The following is a 21,173-nucleotide window of genomic DNA, read 5'->3' as shown; positions in this document are numbered from 1 at the left end:
TCGGGCTCAAGAGGAGCAGGCGCTAGTCTATATCCTCAGAAGGGCCAGCTGGGGCCAAGGAGACACTGGGGCAGGAGCTCTGCCTGAGAGCCCAGGCAGTGCGGCCGGCGGGGTAGCAGTTGTTGGACACCAGCCACGTCATAGCCCCAGAGATGTGCGCGCTGAGGGCTAGGGCCAGGGTGGCGCGTGGCCAGAGCCCCCTTTCCTGCTTCTCCCTGCTCCACGGTAACCCAGTCCTGCCCCACCTAGGCGACACCCTGCGCCCCTCCCAACAGCCCTCTGCCCCCCAGGTCACAGCGTCTCCGGGAGCTGAACAGGCAGCTGCAGGAGCTCCGGACGACCTGGGCCCTTCACCAGGAGCACTGCCTGGTGAGCCAGGACCAGGAGGAGCTTCGGGGAATGCTGGGTCAGGCTGAGGTCTGGCTGGCCTCCTGAGAGGACCTCCTGCTAGACCCTGACTGTGGGGTGAGCAGGGATCCACCCCTTAGAGGGCTACATGCCTGGCACCAGGACTTGGAAAGGCAGCTGAGGGCCCAGGAGAAGCTCACCCAGGTCCAGATGTAGGTGAGGGTGTGGAGGGCGGGACTGAGGAGGAGTCGAGGGGCCTCCACCTGCGATAGGGTCTCCAGAGCATTGATCTGCCCTGAGGGGCTCCCCTTTGAGGAAACACCCGCAGGGTCCTGTCCTCCGTGGGCAGTCTGGCTCTGTGGGGTCCATCACAGCTTCTTCTGCCCCAATGCTCCCTCCCCTCCTCCTACTGGTTTCCCCCTCTGAGAGTTGCCCCCAGAGCAAGCCCTGTGGGACACAGAGGGTCACTATGGGTGGAAACCAATCAATAATCTCATGGGTGCAGAGCACACTCTGAGGAACACAGGGGAGGTGACACTAGATACAGAGAGTCTGAGTGGAGCGACGGTTTGTAATCCTTGTGTAGGCTGGGGACGGGGCTGATGGGGGGGGGGGTTGATACCACAGGATCCTGTGGGACTGAAAGTGAGGACCTGAGGGTGGACGGGCAGAGGGAGTGCCCCATCCTCTGAGGCAGGAAGGTGGTCAGCTAGGGTGAGCACGGAGGAAGATGAGCAGGGGCTCTGCAGTCACACAAATGTCATGTAAGAATCTCACTTTAGTATAAAATGTTTGTCTCCATTGCAAAGCCACCTCTAGCAACTAGAATCCCCTCTCTCCCCATCTGGAGCAGACGAGTGAAGAAAATCAAAAACTGAAGCAAAGCAGTCCACAGGACTAACGGACCACCAAGACCACAGCCCTCCATCCTTGTCCTGGAGACCAGGAGAGTTAGATGGTGTCCAGCCACCGAATCAAACTGCTCTGGTTGAGCTCAAACTGGCAACTTGTGCACAGCTTGAAAGCCAATGGAAGTCGACTTCATGAAGAGAGGGCATTACAAGTTTGACAGGGACTGCTGGAACCCCGAGACCAGGGCCCTTCAAATCCAAAACAGAGCCCAGCTCCGGGAATCACTCCTGCCCAAGCAACAGTCGAGCTGATAAAGTGAACGCATGGCACCTGTGAGGCACTTGCTTCCCAGAGCAAAGGGGAGCATTTGCCCTCAAAGTTCAGGAGGGAGGGAGGGGCCAGGGAGGAGGCAAGAAGAGTGCTGTGTTATATTATGAGGGCTGCAAACAAAATGTGTATAAATTGTTAAACTGCTCTGCATGTTTCCACTTAAAACAAAAACCCTCTATATTAAAATTCATATATATATATATGCATTATATGTGTGTATATATATATTACTCAAACCCAAGGTCAGAAAAAAGCATGCCCCGGGCTGCTGCTCGTGGCAAGGTCAGTGGTCGGAAACCCATCAGAAAGACGCGGCTCGGCTGTCTGCTCCCGTAGTGACAGCCTCAGAGAGTCGCAGGGGCCATCGTGTGCTGTCCTACAGGGCCTATATGATAGAAATTGACTTGATTGCAATGATTTGAGTGCTTTGAAGGTCAGAAACTGTAGACAGTGATCTATAAACGTCCTTCTCTCCTGTAAGGTGTCTGTAACACAATCAAAGGAAAATAATCGGTCTGCTCTCCAGATCTTCAATGGGACCATTTCCAGGGAGACTGGCCACACACTGCCAGGCTGTGCCTTCTCAGATCCGCTGGCACTGCTAGGAAGGTTGTGGGCCCTGCAGGGGTGGGGGACTCTCCAGCCTGCTCCCCAGCAATAGAGGCACTAGGCCAAGACTTGAAGAGCCCCGGCGGGGGGAGAGTGGGGAGGTTGAGGCAGTCACTGTGCCCTGCTTCTGACACTCTTCATGTGGCTGCTATGGTCACCCTTGACCTCAGGGAAGGCCAAGGGTCACCAGGGCAGAAAACACTTCCTTTTTATGGTGAGGGCCATATCGGGTCTCAACTCCACTGCTAATTAACTGTGGTCTCTAGCAAGTAACCCAGCCTCTCGGTGCACCCAGTTTCCCCAGTACTACCTGGAGTCCCCAGAAGGGCCAGGTACAGCGAGGCTACTTGCAGCTGGGCCAGAACCAGCAGCTACCCTCACCGTGCCCTGAAGCCAGAAGCCCAGAACTCAAAGGCTGAGCTTTGCTGAAGGTCGTCCGACAGGGCCTCTCAGATTAAGTAAGCGGTCCCAAGCTCCAGTCTGCACAAGTTGCTCCCTGGAACACGTGGCCCGGGCCCCTAATGTGGGCACACAGAAAGCCAGTTCACCTCTCAGGACAGTGGTGGTGTGACTGGATGTGGACATGCCCGCATCGCCCGCTCGGGGCTCCTGGAGCAGGGTCCCCATCTGCTCTGCACCTCCCGCACCAGACGCCCACTGCCCTGGGACCAAGAGAAGCCTCACCCCCACCCGCCAGGGCAACCCATGGTCCCCGGGAAGCTTCTGGACCATGTCACTCCCTTCCCCAGACTTGACGGCTGTCCCACCCACGGGCTCAGCCCTCTGCACTCATGCCTGTCCATGTGTGCATGTGTGTGTGCGGGCGCACCTGTGATAGATGTTCACGTGTTTTTGGTAGATGCGTGTCATCGGTGTGGTGTGTGTTCATCCAGGTGTGTTTATGGTATACGTGCCTGTGGTATGTCCATCCATGTGTGTGTGTCTGTGTGGTGTGAGTCCATGGGCACACACACACATCTGCAGACCCGTGCGATCCTTCAGCTTCCTGCTGCTGGCTGGTCTGCAGAGAAGAGCAGGCCCTCTCAGAATGCCTTGCCTACTGGAGCAGCACGGGGTTAGGGCAGCCTCTCTTGGCATAGTCCCAGCAAGCTTGCCTGGACTTGGCCTCTTGCAACTGTGCCCTTTGGCCTGCCTTCTCCTCTTCCCTCTCCAAACCAACCTCGGCTCATGGGCAGCCTGCTGCCTCCCCGTCCCTTGCTGTCACAGTCCCCTGCAGCTCCCCCAAGGCACAGGCCCCGTCGCCCTCCAAGGGGAGAAGAGAATCTAGTCAGGGGTCAGAAGGTGGAGGCAGAGAAGGCAGGGCAGGGCAAGGCTCTCTCTCTCTCACATGTGTAAGCAGGAGCCCCTGTTCCCCCCTACTCCCACCCCCCAGAATGTGCAGCACCCCTGAGCCCACCACCCTCCACCAGTGGAGACATCCTGGGGCACCATCTCCGCTGTAATTGCCCACCTCCACGCACTCTCCCATGGGGTCCAGTTCATGAATGGGATGAATGGGATGAATGGCTGGGGTGAAGCCTCATCCTGGACACAGGGGTACTGAGCAGTCACTCCTGCCCTGACTCTCACTCTGTGCCCAACCTGGGAGTCACTCAGCCATGCATTGGGGGGAAGGGGGAAGGGGAGTGTCATGGGAATCCACGTGGTTACCAATGCTAGAGGAACGTGGGGTATTGTCAGGGAGGTGGTGGTGGGGCAGGTGTGGCCCAGGGACCCAACATTCATTCACTGGGCCTCGCTGCTCCTCCACAGGGGTGGGTGGGGCCAGAAGTGACCCTGGGGCTGTAGGTGAGTGGGTGGGCCCAGAAGTGACCCTGGGGCTGTAGGTGAGGACGTGCTCCATCCAGGTCACCACATGGAACCAGCTACAGACTGCCCATGCAGGCTCACCACAGTCTAGCCAGGCCACCACACAGCAACCTGGGAACGGGCAGCTCCTGGTAAGAGGCAGCCCTTCCGAGGTCACACCTTCCTAGGCTCTTCCTCAAGGTGCTATGACCCCCACCCGCCAAAGAGGGCAGCTACTGGCTGGGAGGTTGGGGCAGGGGTGCCCGAAGCAGACACCTCCTACGGGGCTTCCTGCTGGGAAAGGGTGGCACAGCACCAAGAGGCTGGCAACTCTTTGCGGGGCCAGGGAGATGTGTCCTTGTCTTGTTTCCTAAACTGGTCTTTGATGGTGGTACCAAAGGTCTCCCCATTCGCAGCAGCAATGACATCCTCAGACCGTTGGTGGGACGAGTCCTGTAATGTGTGCAGCCCCCGAGTCCCTGCGTACAGCATTCAGAGCAGCAGGGCGGGGGAGCCTGGGACCCTCCCCCCAGTACCAGCACTCTACACCGGGCCCAGCCACCCAGAACCCCAACCCCAGCCCATTTGCACCCCAGCTGCCACAGCACCTCTGCACCCCACCTCCCCCGGTGCTTGGAGAAGAGGCCCACTGTGGCCTGCTCCAGGGGCCCAGGGCCCAGGACCAGAGCAGCTGCTGAGCTGTGGCAAGCCCACAGTAACAGCTTCGGTTCACAGTGCAGATGGCCCTCTGAGGTGCTGGCAGCTCCTGCCCCGTCTGGGGTACCAGGGCATACACCCAAGGCTAGGAAGGGTGCCGCAGGGGCCAACCAGGCCCTCCGAGGCCCCAGAACACTGGTGGATGGCTCTCTGAGTCTGAGGCATGGCGGGGCAGAGCTGCAGCGCTGTCCCTCCATGGCGTCACTTGGGGCGGGCTGTCAGCGCTGCCTCCTCCTCCGCACGGCCTCGCGCAGGGCAGCCATCAGCGGCTCCTGGTTGTTGCAGATGTTGTAGTGGGCCAGGCCCAGAAGCTTGTCCAAGTCCTCCTGGCTATAGGTCACTTTCGAGTAGTGGTAGGGGGAGTCAGACGGAGACAGGTTCACCCGGCCGGCCTCCTGCTCCTCGGGCGTCCTAGGGACCCCTGTGCAGAGAGAACACATCGTGGGCATGGAGGGGCAGGGTGCTGGGGTGGAGGGCGTGTCTGCTGGGTCGGGGAGGCTGGGACACCAGGAAGGGGGTGGCGGCGAGCTGGCTCACCAGGGGCCGAGTGGTCCCGGAAGGAGTCGTTGACCAGGGGGAAGTGCAGAATGATTGGGGCCTCAGGCCGGCCGGGGTCGGAGAACTGTGGCACTCCCGAGGCTGGCGCTCCTCCTCGGGGCTGGGAGAGATGGGCGGGAACGGGATGCCCTGCTCTTGGCACATGCGGCCCACCAGCTGCAGCTGCTGCAGGGGCACAGAGGGCAGGAGAGGGCTAGCCTCGGGCTCCCTTGGTCCTGGACACTGACGTCACACAGGACCAAGCATCAGTCGGAGTGGACAGCCGTGCCGCAGCCCCTCAGAGCTCCACCAAACGGACTGTAGCCATCGCTGAGGCCAGCCATGAAGGGCACACACCTCTCACTAAATTAACACAGAAACTAAACGCTGGGGTGTCGACGGTCTGCAACCAGCTGGGGTGCAGGTGCAGCCAACCAGATTCACCATCACATCATCTCCCCATTGCGGAGAAGCCCCCTGAAGGAGCGTGAATGAAACCCCAGTTCTTTTCACAGGGAGCACTGGTGGTGAAGCAGTTATGTGCTGGACGAGGTTCTGCAGGGTCAGCACTGGGAAACCACCCGCTGCTCCATGGATAGAGGGCCGAGCACCACGTTCCTGAACTTGTGCCTCCACGTTGGTAGCCACAGACTCTCCCTTAACAGCCATGCTGCCTTCAAGTGAGCACATGGCTGGTCTGATCTCCCAACAGAGGCAGACATCCTCTGGCTCTCTCTTCCTGCTGTCGCCCAGCCCCCCTCTCAGCTTCCCCCAATGCAGCTGTTAGGTTTCCTCACTTGTGAGCTCAGGACGTTACTGTTGATCCCACCCACCTTGTGGCGTATGTAACTACTGAATATGCATGTCTTAAGGCTACCTGTAACTACCCCAAGATAATACAGATCCTCTCTCTTCCCCCACTTCCACGTGGTCCATCAAGAGGAGCTGAGGTGAGCATGCTATCATAAAACGTGCCTGACTCCTTTATTGTACTCTCGCTCCCCTATCTCTCCTAGCCTCTATGACTTTACTAGACCTTTACTATTTTATCGCCATACAATTGTGTCTACTGACCCATTGGTTGTTAGAGGCTGGTTTCCTGTGACAAACTGCTCCGTGGGCATTTTTACTCCCGTAAGCATTTCGATCTCGGAAACACACCAAGGGGGACCCGGTGAGTCAGCATGGACTCCATGGTGGGGATCCTGGTTTGGTTGTTTTGACATGGTGTGGTGGTTAGATATTATGTCCACTTGGACCTGCATTAAAGTGCAGAGGTGGAGTCCCACCTGTCACTCAGGTGGAAGCCTGGTGATCCCTCCTTGGAAGGAAGGAGAGATGCTATGAGCCTCTTCCTCCTCGCTGGGATTCTGTCTCCAGGGACGGCCCCATGGGGCCACCAGCCTGGAGAGCCGCCGACTCGGCCGTGTTCACGCCAGCCTGGACATTATCTGCCTGCAGCTACACAGAGGCTGAGGAAGGTTCTGACTAGCATGGTCTTGAATCGCACTGGGCTGGGATGCCTTGCTGATCTAAAATGATTTCTTGATCTAAAGCTCTTTCTTTTTACACAGAGGAGTGTTGCTGCTTTTGTTTCTCTGGACAGCTCAGCCCATAGCATGTGGGTCCCTGTCTCGTAGGGTTGGGAGGAAGCAAGCAAGGCACACACTGTGAAGCCGCCCTAGCATCCTCGGGTGCCACTCATCAGCTCCCCCACCAGAAAGGCGGCATTTAAATTGTAGTCCAGCGACAGGATGAGGTCCATGTCCCCGGTGGGCTGCAGGAGGGGCGGGCAGCTGGTGTTGACAAAGTAGCCCACGTCCAGCAGGCACAGGCGGGGCTCCCCAGGGGTAAGCTGGTTAGGGTGTCCATCCAGTTTGGTGTCTGGAGAGGTGGGCATGGTGGGAGGGCAGCCTTGAGCACGGGTGCTGAGGACACCACGCTTGCTCCCCTGGTCAGTGGCAGTCACTGGCTGCTCCTGGAAAAAGACTCCGCCCTCAGGCCCCACCCACCTGGCCCCAGCCCTGAAGCAACCTCCAGCCCCAGCTGAAGGAGAAGGCAGGAAACTCTACTTCTCACATCCCATGGGGCCACACATGGAAAGCCTCGAGCCAATGGGTGGGGTGAGGGGCCCAGGAGGGGCCTGGAGCCAAGGCCCACAGCTCTGGGAAGACATCAGGGGGCTGGACCCCGGTGGGAGAAGCTACCTTTCCAGGAGGAGAAGTGAGGGTGCTGGAAATAGTCTTTGTGGAACTGGAGACCACGCAGAAAGTTTTGGGTGGCCTGGGCAAGCGGGCGACACGTCAGGAGGCCAGAGAACAACTCCCTGATCCTCCCAGCCAGGCTGGGTGGCACTTCCATCTTCAGCACTGGGACCTGCTCCTTGTCTGCACAGCCAGGGAGTGGGGCGTGGGTGCTAGCCCAGTCTGAGGGCAGTGACCCCGGAGAGGGAAAGAGCTGAGACCAGTGCCCCCACCACCACACACACAGATCTGGGAGTCACATGCCCACCTCCAGCACCAGCCCCGGAGCCTGGGCACCTACCCAAGCTGGTCAGGGTCTGAGCCCTGCGATCCCAGAACGGACTGGGCTCCGAGGACCAGTATTAGCTGTCTTGGAGGCTGGCTGCATATAGGTTGGTCCAGATACCTGGGAGCGCAGACACAAGGGGACGAGAGCCCCCATTCCTGTCACAGCCTGACCCTTCCCTGCTGCCCGCCTCAGTGATGGGGCTCCCCCAGAAACATCCTCCCCTCCCCCATTCTCTCTCCAAGACCCCCTCACCTTCCAGGAAGCAGATGCGGGACTCAGGCATCCTCTTCATCAGCCGCCCCATGAAGAACTCGGAGCCGAAGAGCTCGGAGGGGATGAAGGAACCTTACTTGGAGAAACCGAGCTCGTAGGGGGAGAAATCACACCACTCTGCGGTGGGAAGGGACCGCTGTTGGCCACCACCCTCCTGCCCACCCGAACCCACGCAGGGCAGCCACAAATGACGGGGCGACTCCCCTCCAGTCCAAGTGACTCTGGGGTCATGGGTGTCTGGATTCACTCGGGTCCCGGACCAGAGTGTAAGGAGAAGGGCATGAAAAACTGCCTCCCCACACCATCCCAACCACCCCTTCCCCGACCCCTGGCCGCCCGGGGCCTCAACCAGCTGCCTCGACCTGCCTCCAAATTCGAAGGTGGACAGGCCGTGCCCCTTAGTGTTGAGGGCATAGTACATGGGGAGAGGTTTCTGGCCGTGCCTCAGAGCCTGTCGCTGCTCCGAGAGCTTGTGGTCATCAGGCTGTAGGGAGATACCTCCGTGTAAACCCATTGCTGCCTGTTCTCTGGAGATCTCCCCTCGCCCTGCTACCCAGCAGGGCTGCCTCCAGGTCCAGGCCCTTCCCCGTGGGCCGCCCTTCTGTACCCAATCATGTCGCATGGCCTCATTGATGAGGGCCCAGAGGTTGGTGAAGCAGGCCGGGTGTCCCAGGCGAGCGCGCTCCTCCAGCTCCTGGTCGTACCATTGCAGCTGGCTTGGAGCCAACATGCCCAGCTTGTTCTTGGTCACCTGCGTCTTCAGCAGTACGGTGGCGCCCCCCCAGGTCCTTCTGCAACCACTCTGGATCCTTGTAGAGATTTTCTAAGGTCCTAGGCAAAGCCAGAGGTCGGGGGCAGACAGGTACCTCTAAGAGTCCCCCGAGACCTCACACCCCTTCGGACCTTCTCTCCCAGGGCAGCAGCCCGCAGGTGCCTTCCAGCTCCATGGAGACAGCCGAAGCCCATGGGGCACCTTGGGCATATCGCACCTGCCACCTGCCTCCTCGCAGACCTTCCAATCTAGTCATGGAGGCCAAGGGGGCACTGGAGAAGCCTTACCACAGGCACCCCTGCCTCTGCCCACTCACCCCCAGATCCCACACTCAGCCTGCTCACCAAGTGGAGCCCGAGGGCCCTGTGATGTAGAAGACGCAGTCCAAGAGGCCCAGCTCCCTGAGGCCGGTCAGCTGCCCATACAGGGAAGTCATTGCCCGGACCCCTCCACCAGTAGCCATGATTGCCACCACTGGGACCTGGAAGGGCAGAGTACAGCTGGGCTCAAGGGAGGCCCTGCGGGGACTTCCAGTTGGTGGAGGGGAGGTCAGGGTGCGCCGGGCAGTAAAAACCACAGGAGGAGAACACAGCAAGTCAAGTGGCCACTCAGTCCCCTGCCCCGGGCCCCACCACCAAGTTAGCGTAGGTCAGAGTCTGGTGGGGACCCATGGAGCGGGTCTGAGTCAGAGCAGCTGAGGAGAGTCATGTCAGGATAACCTCCTTCAGCAGGGTGGGTCCTTTCGGGTTTTGAAAACTCCAGGGAGCGTACAGGCCACAGGCCTTATCTCCCCATCCCCAGCCTGGGGAGTACAGCGGTCACTTCTTAAAAGACGCAGGCTCACCTCAAAACCCCCAAATCAGCGCCCCTCTCCCTTTGCAAGGAGCTCATTTCCTTAGGAGCCAGCCCAACCAGAAGAGAGGCCTGGCCAGATGTCCACCGAGTTGTCTGAGAGGCCCAGTCTTAAAAGCAGCTCCAGGACAAGGGCCAACGCCCAGAGAAGGGTAGCTACCCCTGGTGGGGCCCGTGGTTCTGACACTGCTCAGCCGCATCGGGCCCAAGATAACATCAAGAAAGCTCCGGGAAGTACAAGGGGGGTAGCTGGGCAGACGAGAGGCAAACACAAGTCCGCCTTACAACCAACCCTGGTCGGGCAATGGAAGTGTGGAGGCCCACTCAGCTCAACCCTCGGCCTGAGACCCCCACACTCCTGCCCAGCCCAACAGACCTCGTCCTCCTGCAGGTCTCCCTCCAGCTGCAGGGCCTGCTGCAGGGCCTTGGCCACCACCTGCTTCCTCCTGCTCAGGAAGGCCTGCTCCTCAGCACACAGCTCGAAGCCCAGGCGCACGGCCAGCTCCCCTGGTCTGGGGGTGGGGTGGGGGGATGGACGGACAGTGAGGCAGTGCTCATCCTCATCAGAAAAGAGGACACTGGGCCCATCTCCCTGCAAGATCCACGTCCATCTCTTCTCTCCCTTCAGGCTGTGTGCTGAAGCTTGGAGAGTGAGGGGGGGATGGTGGGCCCAGAGCCACACCAACACGCCCGGCATGACAGCAAGGCCAGCCGGCAGATGAGGGTGTCCCTCTGGCCAAAACGGCCCTGAGTCTCAGCTTCTCCCTCCCCTGCAACGCTGGACCAGGGCTACACTGGGGAGGGGGCACGGGGCTGAGAAGGAACAAAGGTCTTTAAGTTGGGGCTGCTTATGCTCCTAGACACCGAGGGCCAGCAAAAGTTCTTGAAGGCCCAGCTACGTTGCTTCCATCCAAAAGGTTGCTTCCTTCTGGTCTTTGTGCTCCTCAAACCAGGCGTGTTACTCTCCTCAGCCCCCACCTCTCTCCCACCCAGTGAGGCCACACGCAGACTACAAGGCTGAGGAAGGACCCTCTCTGCTCTGAGCACCTTCCCAAGACTGGGAGCTCCCTGCTGCAGCCACCCGCTTGCTTCCGGTCCTCCAGGCCACCCAGCTGCACGTAGCGCCCTCCCTCCACCGGCTGCTCTCCCCCAGCCCAGCCTCTCACATGTCTTTTTTTCTCAGCTCCACCTTCATCAGAGGCTCCTGCAAACCAGCAAAACACCACTCAGAAAGGCTGGCACCTCCACCCCAACTCCGGCCCTGGGATGTCCCAGCCATCTCCACAGGGATGCACCCCCACAGGCCAGCCCAGGGGCTTGGCCCAAAAGAAAAGGGAGAGAAGGAGTCACCCCCTGCCCCCACCCCCACACTGGCCTGAGGCCCTGTCCCACCCCCACATCAAGGTCTCTTCCTCTGAGTGAAGAGTACCTGGGACGTAGGGAAGACCAGCCTCACGAGCTGGTCTGATGGCAGGGCCCTGAGTGGCACCTTCAGTTGCTCCTGGGGGGCGTTCTGCAAGGGGACCAAAACTGTACACTTACCCGAGTCTCAGAGCAGGGGTACCACCCGGCCCTGTGGGCCTGAAGTCCAGGGGGTCAGTGGGGGGGGCACCCTACCTGCAGGTGGATACTCAGCTCCTGCTCCCAGCAGGTGGGGAAGTGGAAACGGAAGGAGTCGCTGCCTACGGTGGCCTCCTGAGATCCCTCGTAGGACCTGGGGACCACAAGCTTAACTTTTCCCTTTGACTCTGGAGAAAGGAACCGAGGTAGGGGTGGGAGGGGGTTCCCTGCCCGTGAGGTATCTCCCGCCCCTGTGGCTGGCAGAGGCTGGGAGGAGTTACCCCAAGTCCAGCCCCCTCGGAGCAGGGTCATGGGAAAAGACCAGGTCCTGGTAAGCCCGGGCAGTTTCACCCCCAGCCCCTAGCCTTCGGAGGCTAAAGGTGGCTGGCAGCTTCTTCCAGGATGGGCAGCTGAGGAAGGGGGAAGACATAGGCTGAGGGCCAGGGCTGTCCTGGTGACCTGGGAGACTCACCCTTCTGGTCCCCAGCCTCCTCCAGCCACACATGCAAGCGGGAAAGCTCACGGGCCTGTGTTGGGAAGAGAATATTCATATGCCGCCCCTCCCACGCAAGGATACCTCACCACTACCCTTTCCCCTGCAGCCTGCGGTTCCTGCTCCTCAGTCCCATGTCCTCTGGAAATCATAGCTCCTCCCACTTTGCTCTTTCCTGGTCCAGACAGACTTGCAGCCAGGAGGGCAGGTGAGCAGATGGCGTGAGGGAGGGTGTGTCACTCACCACTACAATCCCAAAGCACTACTATGATCCCAAATCACTACTATGATCCCAAATCACTACTATGATCCCAAAGCACTACTATGATCACAAAGCACTACTATGATCCCAAATCACTACTATGATCCCAAAGCACTACTATGATCACAAAGCACTACTATGACCCCAAAGCACTACTATGATCCCAAATCACTACTATGATCCCAACACTACTATGATCACACAGCACTACTATGATCACAAAGCACTACCATGATCCCGAATTATACCATGATCCTAAGTCACCATTACCTTCCCAAATCACCACTATGATCCCGAATCACTACTATGATCCTGAATCAATCACTACAATGATCTGATCCTGAATCAATCACTACAATGATCTGACTCACCACTAGGACACCGTTGCTGGTGAGCTGCTCCGCACAGTCTGTCCTGGGAAAAGCCATGAGCAGGGGTCAGGTTCTTGCCCCCAAGGAAGCCTAGGCAGTCCTTCCAACCACAGAGGGTCCCCGGGGAAGGACACCAGCCCTGAGCGCACGAGGCTCTCTCCTTCCAGAAGGGACAGATTTGACCCAGAGCCCCTCTCCCTACCTCGCAACCCCCAACTCCCCTGACCCCCGCGACCCCCAACTCACACACTCTGCAGGAGGAATTCAACGTCGAATCGCTCCCCACCCTGAAAAAGCAAGTTATAAAGGTAAGACGTGTGCATGTATGTGGGCATGCATGTGAGTGGTTGTGTGCACATGTGAGTGTGTGTGCATGTGTATCCACATGGCTGTGCATGTGTGAGTGTGACAGTGGTTGAGTGCGTGTGCTTGCGTGTGAGTGTACCTGTGTATATGTGTGAGGCTGCGTGTGGGTGTGAATGTGAGTGTGTGTGTCAGTGTGGTTATGTGCAGATTCCAACCCAGACGCCAGCCAGGGGTGCCAATGCGGGGAGGGCTGCTGTCCATAATGTGGCCCCGAGGAGGGGGCCACTCCTCGGGAAGCAGGTCCTGGTTGACACTCGGGCACCAGGTAAACCTGACCTCATGGTCTGTAAACAAGTTCTTTGAAGAGGGGCATTTAAGCAGTATCCCGTTGGTGGTACCGAGGGTGGCCGCCCATGTGGATTCTTGCCTGCGGGCTCAGCAAGAAGCTCTGGCGCCAGAACTCCCCAGGCAGCAGAGTGCCACGTCAAACAGCACTGACAGCACGGGGTCGTCGCTGGTCAGCAGGTCCTGGTCAAAGACTTTCAGCTCCACCATGTTCTGGAAGGGGAGCAGCGGGACAGGGCCATGGGGTGGGGGTGGGGTGGGGGTGGCGCTGGGGGTACGCAGGGCTGGGCTGAGGCAGGCCCACCTTGATCTGGCTGTGCACCCGGAAGAGGAAGCTCTGGTTCCAGACAGGGTTTCTGCAGTTGTTGACCGTGCGTGTCTGGAGCCGGTGGTTGCAGGACGTGGGCAGCCACAGGGTCACATAGAAGTCAGGGTGGGTCACTTGGAGGAGAAGAAATGAGGGCCAATTCTCCCCCAAGCCAGCCACGCAGAGTCTACCACCAGAGGGATCCCTGGGGACGCACCGAACCCCACCCTCCATCACCAGCCCTTGCCCGTCCCTCTTTGCAGCTCCTCCTCCCAGGACCTCGCAGGCCCAGCCCTCCTGCCACTTCCCACCGTCCCTGCCCTGCTCCAATTGCAACCTCAGTTCCCTTCTCCTCTCTCAGTCAACTCACCCACGTCCCTGGCAGGCAGGCTGTGGGCCTGCAGCACACGAATGGTGAGCAGGCAGGTCCCGGGCAACTTGGCCTGCAGAGCAGCAGGGAGGGGACAAGCTTGCTGTGGGATGACATGACCAAAGGCCGAAGGCGATGGAAGGGAGTTTGGGGCACCTGTGAGGGCTCACCCTGCACCAACAGGGCCAAGGCCACCCAGAACCCCGAGTCTAGAAGAGACAGGGCACGTCCATAGGAACTTACACAATGCCCATGACAGGTCTGTCCCAAGGGCTATCCATACATTAACTCAGCCGACTAATACGCTGCCTCACGAGGAGGCGGAGGCATGGAGAGGTGACCCAGCAACTGGCCGGAGACCCAGAGGCAGGATCGCTGTGCTCTCCGCTTCCCTCTCCTGGAACCAGCAGGCTCCCATCTTGCCACCTGTCTGCCCCAGCCCATGCCCTCGCTTACAAAGCTCTGGGTGGGCATACAGAAGTGCATGGAGGGAGCGGCCTGCTAGGACTAAGCTCCTCTTTGCTCACTCGCTCCTCCCTGTGCATCCCACCCCTGGTCAGGGGGCAGTTCTGGAAGCCACCTCTGTGCTGGGGCAGGTGGGAGGTTACCAGGCCAGGCAGCCCATGGGCGCCAAGCCCTGTGCCCTCCAGGTTCTCCGAGGGCAGAGAAACAAAGGACCCCAGGACTCCATCCCAAACCACCCCGGGCTCTGGGCTGAAGCCCTGCCAGGTGTGCTGGGGCCAGGGAGCGTGTGTCAGCACACCCTTTCACTGGCCTCCCAGCTGCCATTGGAAGTCCCAGCTGCATGCGCCCAGGGGTTCCTGGCAGAGGAAGAACCCGGGAAAGTCACCCATCTCATCAGTCTCAAGCCCCGACAGCCCAGGCAACTGACTCAGAGGGAGCAGGGGAGCAGCCAGCAGCCTCTCCCTGCCTAGAAGCTCTGTGGATCCCCAGCCCAGCCATGCCCCTACCCAAAGCTGGCAAACATGCCCCCTACACCTGAAGACCACCGCGGCCACAGCCCTCCAGAGAAAGCATTAGCCAGGACTCAGGTGGGCAGCAAGGGTCAGAGTGGGCTCCAGTGCCACGCCAGTCTTACCAGAGCCATGAGGCTGGGGGTCCCAGGCGGGGCGAGCAAAGGCAGCAGTAACCACTGGGCCGAGGACTGTGGGGTTTTAAGCCAAAATCCAAGTATGTCCCAACTGGCCTCCCTTGCCCCTCCCACCTGCATCTTCAGCTCGGCCCAAGCCCCACACCCTGCCCAAGAAATGAGGCACCTCAGCCTATACTGGGGCTACTGACACCCTCCCATGGGCTCAAGGTCCCCCACCCCTGCTGGGTTCCTGGAAAACCCACTGCCCCCAGCAGACACCACCTGGGCCTGCCCAGCCGGGTCCTGCTTCCAGGACAGCTCACCAATCACCCGTGTGAGCAGGACAGGAAGGCATGGCTTGGAGGGGCCACAGGTCTGGGCAGCCGCCAGAGGTAGGGCAAGGGCAGAGTCCCCACCAACAAGGCTTGTAGCAACATCCAGGTACCACTAGGACAGGAATGCCCAGTCTCCACTGAAGCAGACCCGGAGGAGGGGTGTATCCAGAGCCTATCATCACAGCAGGGGAGTGGCTGTTACTAAAAACAGCTCTTCAAAGCTAGGGCCTGGGCCACCTGGGTCCTCAGAGATGGCCAGGACTGGAGCTCCAGGTGGGAACCCAGGGGAAGGGGGCTCATCTCCCCTTTTGTGGGGGCAGCATGAGAAAGCCAGTTCCTTCTGCAGAGGAGCAGCCCAGGGGTGGGGGTGGGGCAGTTTATGTCCCCTGGTCCCTGTGCTGGTTAGGAGACACAGGCTCGTCCCCAGGTCACCAACCCCATCGCGAAGCAAACCAGAGTCCCAGTCAACGAGCCCTGGCAGAGAGTTAAAACAGGGTTGCCCTGCCAGCCAGACCGGAGTACAAGCTGTGGTCCCTGGACAGACAGGGAGCTAGCTCCTCTCTCTGACGTTTCCATCTGAACCCTCCCCGCCCTGCCGGAGACACAGAAAGCCACAAGGAGCAGGTACCACATGGAGCCTCCCCGGCTTTATTGAGCATGTCCTTCGAGCGAGCGAGCGGGCCCTTACAGAAACCCTCTCCAGGCCCCAGGGCAGCCAGAAAGGTAGGGACCATCATTATCTCCACTTCACAGCTTTACAGAGGAGGGAGGACGCCGCAGCTGGCCTCCACCCACGGGGCTGCTTCACCTGCGTGGCAGCTTTCTGGGAACCCTGACCTAGACACCTGCCTGGCACTTCCTGGTCCTCCTCCTATCACCCACGATAGTCTCCAGGGTCGGTCCCAATCCAAACGGGGTTCTGGGTCAGACAGACTGCAGGGTGTCTCTGTGGGGGCCCATCTGGGGAGGAGCCACAGTGCCCCCTGAGCTGTGGGGGCGGGGCACATTCCCTGGGGGCTCCACTAGTCCAGGCCTGAGGCCTTGGTGAGGGTGTCGAGCAGTTGGAAGTAACTATACTTGAGGTCATACTCCATGTCGTACCAGAAGTTCACTGTTGGGAGAGCAAGCACATGAGTGGGTGGCCCAGCTCTGACCCAGAGCCTCCCCAGCCCACCCGCTGGCCGAGGTCAGCAGCTCCTCACCAGCAATGCAGCCCTGGGACTGCTGCACGTGGTGGAACCACAAGGCCGGCAGGTAGAGCATCTCGCCGGCCTGCATGGTGCAGCGGAGGGCCTGGGCCCCACGGTACTGTGGGTACCGGGACAGATCTGGTGCCAGGGGATCCAGTGGAAGCCAGGGCACCTGGGGACGTAGCAGGACCGGGGAACTCGGCCTTTGGCCTTGCCAACGGTAAGGGCCAAAGGTCCCCCTCCACTCCGCCCTGGGAAGCCAGCCCCAGAAGGCGGGACCTTACGGAGGAAGGGGCCACCTTCCCAGGACTCTTGGGGCCCACTTGCTCCTCGGGGATGGATGAGCTCGCCCCTCCCTGAGGCCCAGGGCCAAGATGGACACCTTCTCCATGGCCTCTTCATCCACCACCTCAAAGGTGCCCACCTCAGTGAGTCGGTAGGTTGCTGGGGTGTACAGCTCTGATGCTAGAGAAAAAGGGGGAGCTCAGCAAAGAGTGCTCCCAGCCCCTCACACCTCCTCCCAGCCTCTCCTGTTGGCTGCCTGGCCCCAGGGACACAGGCAGGGAATCCTCGCTACCCTTCCTCTGGTTTGGGGCCCATGCGTAAGGCAGGCCCCAGCCCTACCATAGGGGATGAAGGGTCGGTCGCTGGGCAGGTGTAACAGAAAATGTTTGTCTCCAGAGAGGACACAGTAGAGGTTTTCATAGTGGTCCTTGTGCACTGCCAACACAAAGAAGGTCCTGGGCAGATTTGGCGGAGCAGGGCACATGAGAGGCAGAACCTGCCCACCCAGAGCCTTGCGCCTCAAGACAGCCAGGGGTGTAAAAACGAGAAAGTCCTGCGAATAAAGATTTCAACCTTCCATCCAAAGTGTCCCCTGATGTCTCCTTTACGCCCAGTTCTAGTTCAACTTAGCCAGTAAAGGATCTCCATCCCTCTGCCATGAACATGGTGCTCTTTTAAACTCCATCCGGGCTCAGACTGAAAACAGCCTCTTCAAAGAACAGCCAGGATCCTGGAGGACAATGAATTTATAAGGGGGGAGGGGGAATCCCATTATTTTCTACACAGTTTCTGAAGCCCCCTCATTTCCCTCAGGGAGAAGAACTCGGGAAGGGAGGGTGAGAACGTTTAAACCAACTAGAGGGACTGAATCAATGTCACTGAGCTGTCAGCGTAGAAGCTTGGTGTGTGCTTCTGCTCTGTGTATTCTCAACGACATAGTCAAACCAGACTCCAGGAGATGCCCAGGGAGGAATGGGGTGGAGGGCATTCCAGATCCCAGCCACCAGGGACTTGGCACTCACCACACCCCCCATGCAGGTCATCGCTCCAAAGAGGTAAATATCCACGCATAGGGTTCTCCCAAGTTCACCTCCGGGGCCAACGTGCCCTCTGAGAGATGTTTAGTGCGCCCCCACACCAAAGTCATCCCACCCACCACGCTGCCACGCCACTCCTCCTCTGTTCGCAGAATTGTAGACCGACCCTCCAGGCCAGCCTCCCACCCTTGGCCCCATCCTGGCTCCTCCCTGTCCCTGCATCCCAGAGACACCTACAGGACGTCACTGTGGCCGCCTCCCCCAGCCAGAAGTTCACCGCTTCTGGCATCATCCCTGCAGGACAGAGGAGGAGAGTTAGGAGCGGTTGTCCCCTGCAGGTCGGGTCTGGGATAACACCCAACAGGATGTGGGCGGGGGTGCTGCGTGCGAGCGAGGGGCATCCCAGGGAAAAGTGGCGAAGAGGCCATGGTTTGGAGGGCTTGGGGAGTGGGCCCAGCCCCCCACAGGCAAAAGTTAGAGCACTAATCCTTTGCAGTCGGTCAACAGTCAAGGCTTCCAGGGCGGCAGGGCCTGACCCTGGCCATGGGGTGGTGGGTGTGGGCCAAGACAATCAATGTCACTGAGCTGTCAGTGTAGAAGCTTGGTGTGTGCTTCTGCTGTGTATTCTCAACGACTGCCCTCTGCCCCAGTCGCCCCCTCTCACCCAGAGCCTCGGAGGCCCAGGGCACGTGGGGCTCCAAGTCGGGCAGCCGCTGGGGAAGCTCGGTAAACAGGTTAGAGCACTGCTTCTGCACGTAGAGCACGCCAGGGTGCCGGGCCCTGCCCTCCAGGACGTCCAACACACCTCACAGGGGCAGCAGGCGCTCGGCTGGCATCACGAAGTGGTCTCCGCGTACGGAATCAGCATAGCCATCTGGGGTCACCGCTACGCTCACCTCCATGGCGCCCACCGTGGCCCTAGGGGAAGGGACTCTAAGAGCATGCCCACATGCCACAAGACAGCTCGCCCATCACCCTAGCCCAGCCCAGGGCTGCACCCACCTCAGATAGGGGAGCGACCACTTCTGCAGGGCATTGCGCACGATGCAGGGCCTGCTGGGGCAGACCCAGCCCCGGTAGAAGTGCAGTGGCATGGGGGCCTCATCCAGGTAGGGCACGGTTGGAGGCACGCCAAGCTCTTAAGTGGGGTGGGAGGTAGATGTTGACATAAACAGCACCCAGCCACTTACGGATGAGATGCCCTCTCTGGGCAGGGCACAGGGTATCACTGGGCAGTGCTCACTGGGGAGGGACCAAGAGACTCTGGACCACCAGAAATAGAAGGGGATTTTCAAGGAGGAGGCTGCCGCACGCCTACTCCAGGAGGGGCCACACAGCCCAAGAGCAGGTGAGCAACATACTCTGGTGTCAACTTGTGGAGGGGTGGAGTCTAAGCTGTCATTCAGGTTGTAGCTTGATGACCTCATTTGGAGGTGCCCACGGAAATCAATAGCTCCCTTCCTGTGAGACATTCCTGCTGACAAGACACACAGAGCTACACTAGAGCCCTGGAGCCGCAGGGCTCACTTGGAGACCCCTGCTAGCGCTGGGATGCCTCCACCACCACTGGGTCCACAAGGCTTTCCACCCACTGGCCTGTGATCTTCCTGCATCAGCATCATTGCTTGTGTTTCGTGAGTAGGAAGAGGGATTTATAGACTGGTATCGGACATATGGGCTAATATCAGACTTAAGGACTTGATCTGGACTGGGCTGGGATGTTTTCTTAATGTACAATTTTTCTTTGATATAAAGTTCTCTTTTAAAACACATATAAGTGTCTATGAATTTGTTTCTCTGGTCAACTGGGGCTAACACAGCGGGACTCCTGCTTGGCCCAAACCCCAGTCCTCCCTGTGGCCAGACCCTTGGTTAGCTTCCCTAGCTGCGGTGGCGGACCTCTTGCGAAGTATAGAAAAGCAGCCTCAGGCACCACGCAGGAAGCTCCCCGTGGCTGGGGGCAGCAAGATGAAGGAAGAATGCCTTCCAACTGCGAATATTCACTGAATATTTTGGAATGTGCTCAGCACTTGGCTTGGCCAGTGTGAATGGGTCCTTTCAAGATGCTGACAGCCTCATCGGGGAGACATGCCTATAACCTGAACGCCCTGGGTCTTCCATGATGGTACCGTGCTGTGTGCTGCCTGGGTGGCTTTCTCTTGCTGCCCTTCATCGCACCCTTCATAAACATCACTGACTCCCTGTTGTGCTCCTGGCTGGCTCCTCGTCTCACCGAGTCTACCTACAAACACTCCCAACCTCCCTCGCCCTCACCTTCTCCCTCTCCCATGCCACCTCCTTTGGGGCCCCTCCACTCACAAGTCACCTCAAGAGCCTTCCTTCCCCCAGCTGGCTATCCTTCTTCTTTAGGAACTTGTGAACCACAATACCCACCACCCACCCCCTCCCGGCCCCAGCCCACAACCATTTCTAGTAAACAAAAAGTGTTGCCCTCGAGTCGATTCTGGTTCCTGGTGACCCGGGATGTCAGAGTGGACCTTTGCTCCACAGTTTGTGGCCCTGACTTTTCTGAAAAGGATTGCATTTTGTTGGGGGTCCTTTAGGAGGAGGCAAAGTGCACCGACCTTCCCATTAGTAAGACAAATGCTTAACCATGGACACCACCCCGGGGCTCTGAAAAACTCCTCGTTCCCTTCCTGCGTGCATGTCCACTTGACCACCTGCACCGTCAAGCACACTATCTATGGGCCCTGGTGGTGGCACGGTGCTTAAGCACGTGGCTGCTAACCAGGAGGGGGTTGATCTCAGTCCACCAGGTGCCCCTCGGGAGAGAGACGTGGTGGCCAATCTGTTTCCTCAGACACAATACGGGGCAGTTCTACGACTCCAGTGACAGGTTTGCAAACAGGTTAATATACTATCTACTCAATTGATTTCCACTGGATAGCTGTCTCTGTCCCCGGCTAGAATGTGATCTCCATGAGGGTGGGGGTGTGGGTTACGCCTTCCCAGGAGGGAGCACAGTGCCCAGCACGCCCATGATCCCCAGTACACACTGGCTTAATGACTGGATTAAAGGCTTACAATATCTCCTGCCACAGTGAACTAACTGGTTCCCCTGGCTTAACTCCCCTCCTTGCAAAAGCATTTATCACCCCAGCTCCAGACATCTTCTTGAAAGGCAGCCTCATGTTGTCACTCTGAGCAAACCTCCATTGATGACTTACCACTTGGAGAATAAAGTCTGCCTGGCTTTGGTAATGGGGCCCAACCCATTCTTCTCCTCTGATTAGCCTCTGCCTGGAGCCGGCCCCTTACCACACACCCTCCCTGCACCCTGGCCCTGCAGCTCCCTCCATTCTTTCCCTTGGGTAGAGCGGAAGGTCCCCCCTGTGCTTCAAGGCCACTGCCCTCCCCCTGAACCACAAGGTCGCGCGCCTCCGGTGAAGTCATCCGATTAGTCTCACGGTCAGTGGGAAAGTGGGGATGTCTTTAGCTAGATCAGAAATTGGAGCTGAATAGGAAGGTCCCAGGGGACCTGGGAAGGTGGAAAGGGAAGAGCTGATTGGTACTTGAAAGTCACTGGCAAAGAGGCAAGAAGGATCCTGCCTAGTAGATACAGGAACC

General features: G+C 59.0%; 2 pseudogenes; both read right to left on the bottom strand.

Moving 5' to 3' along the window:
• Window positions 1–4,800: 4,800 nt before the first annotated feature.
• On the bottom strand, window positions 4,801–14,753 carry LOC142435820 (cytosolic phospholipase A2 beta-like; annotated as a pseudogene).
• A 1,342-nt stretch (window positions 14,754–16,095) lies between these two features.
• On the bottom strand, window positions 16,096–20,586 carry LOC142435823 (bifunctional peptidase and (3S)-lysyl hydroxylase JMJD7-like; annotated as a pseudogene).
• Window positions 20,587–21,173: the final 587 nt, after the last annotated feature.

The sequence above is a fragment of the Tenrec ecaudatus genome (assembly GCF_050624435.1).
Source record: "Tenrec ecaudatus isolate mTenEca1 chromosome 1 unlocalized genomic scaffold, mTenEca1.hap1 SUPER_1_unloc_20, whole genome shotgun sequence".
Lineage (NCBI taxonomy): Eukaryota > Metazoa > Chordata > Mammalia > Afrosoricida > Tenrecidae > Tenrec > Tenrec ecaudatus.
This window is presented reverse-complemented; position numbering and strand designations above follow the sequence as displayed.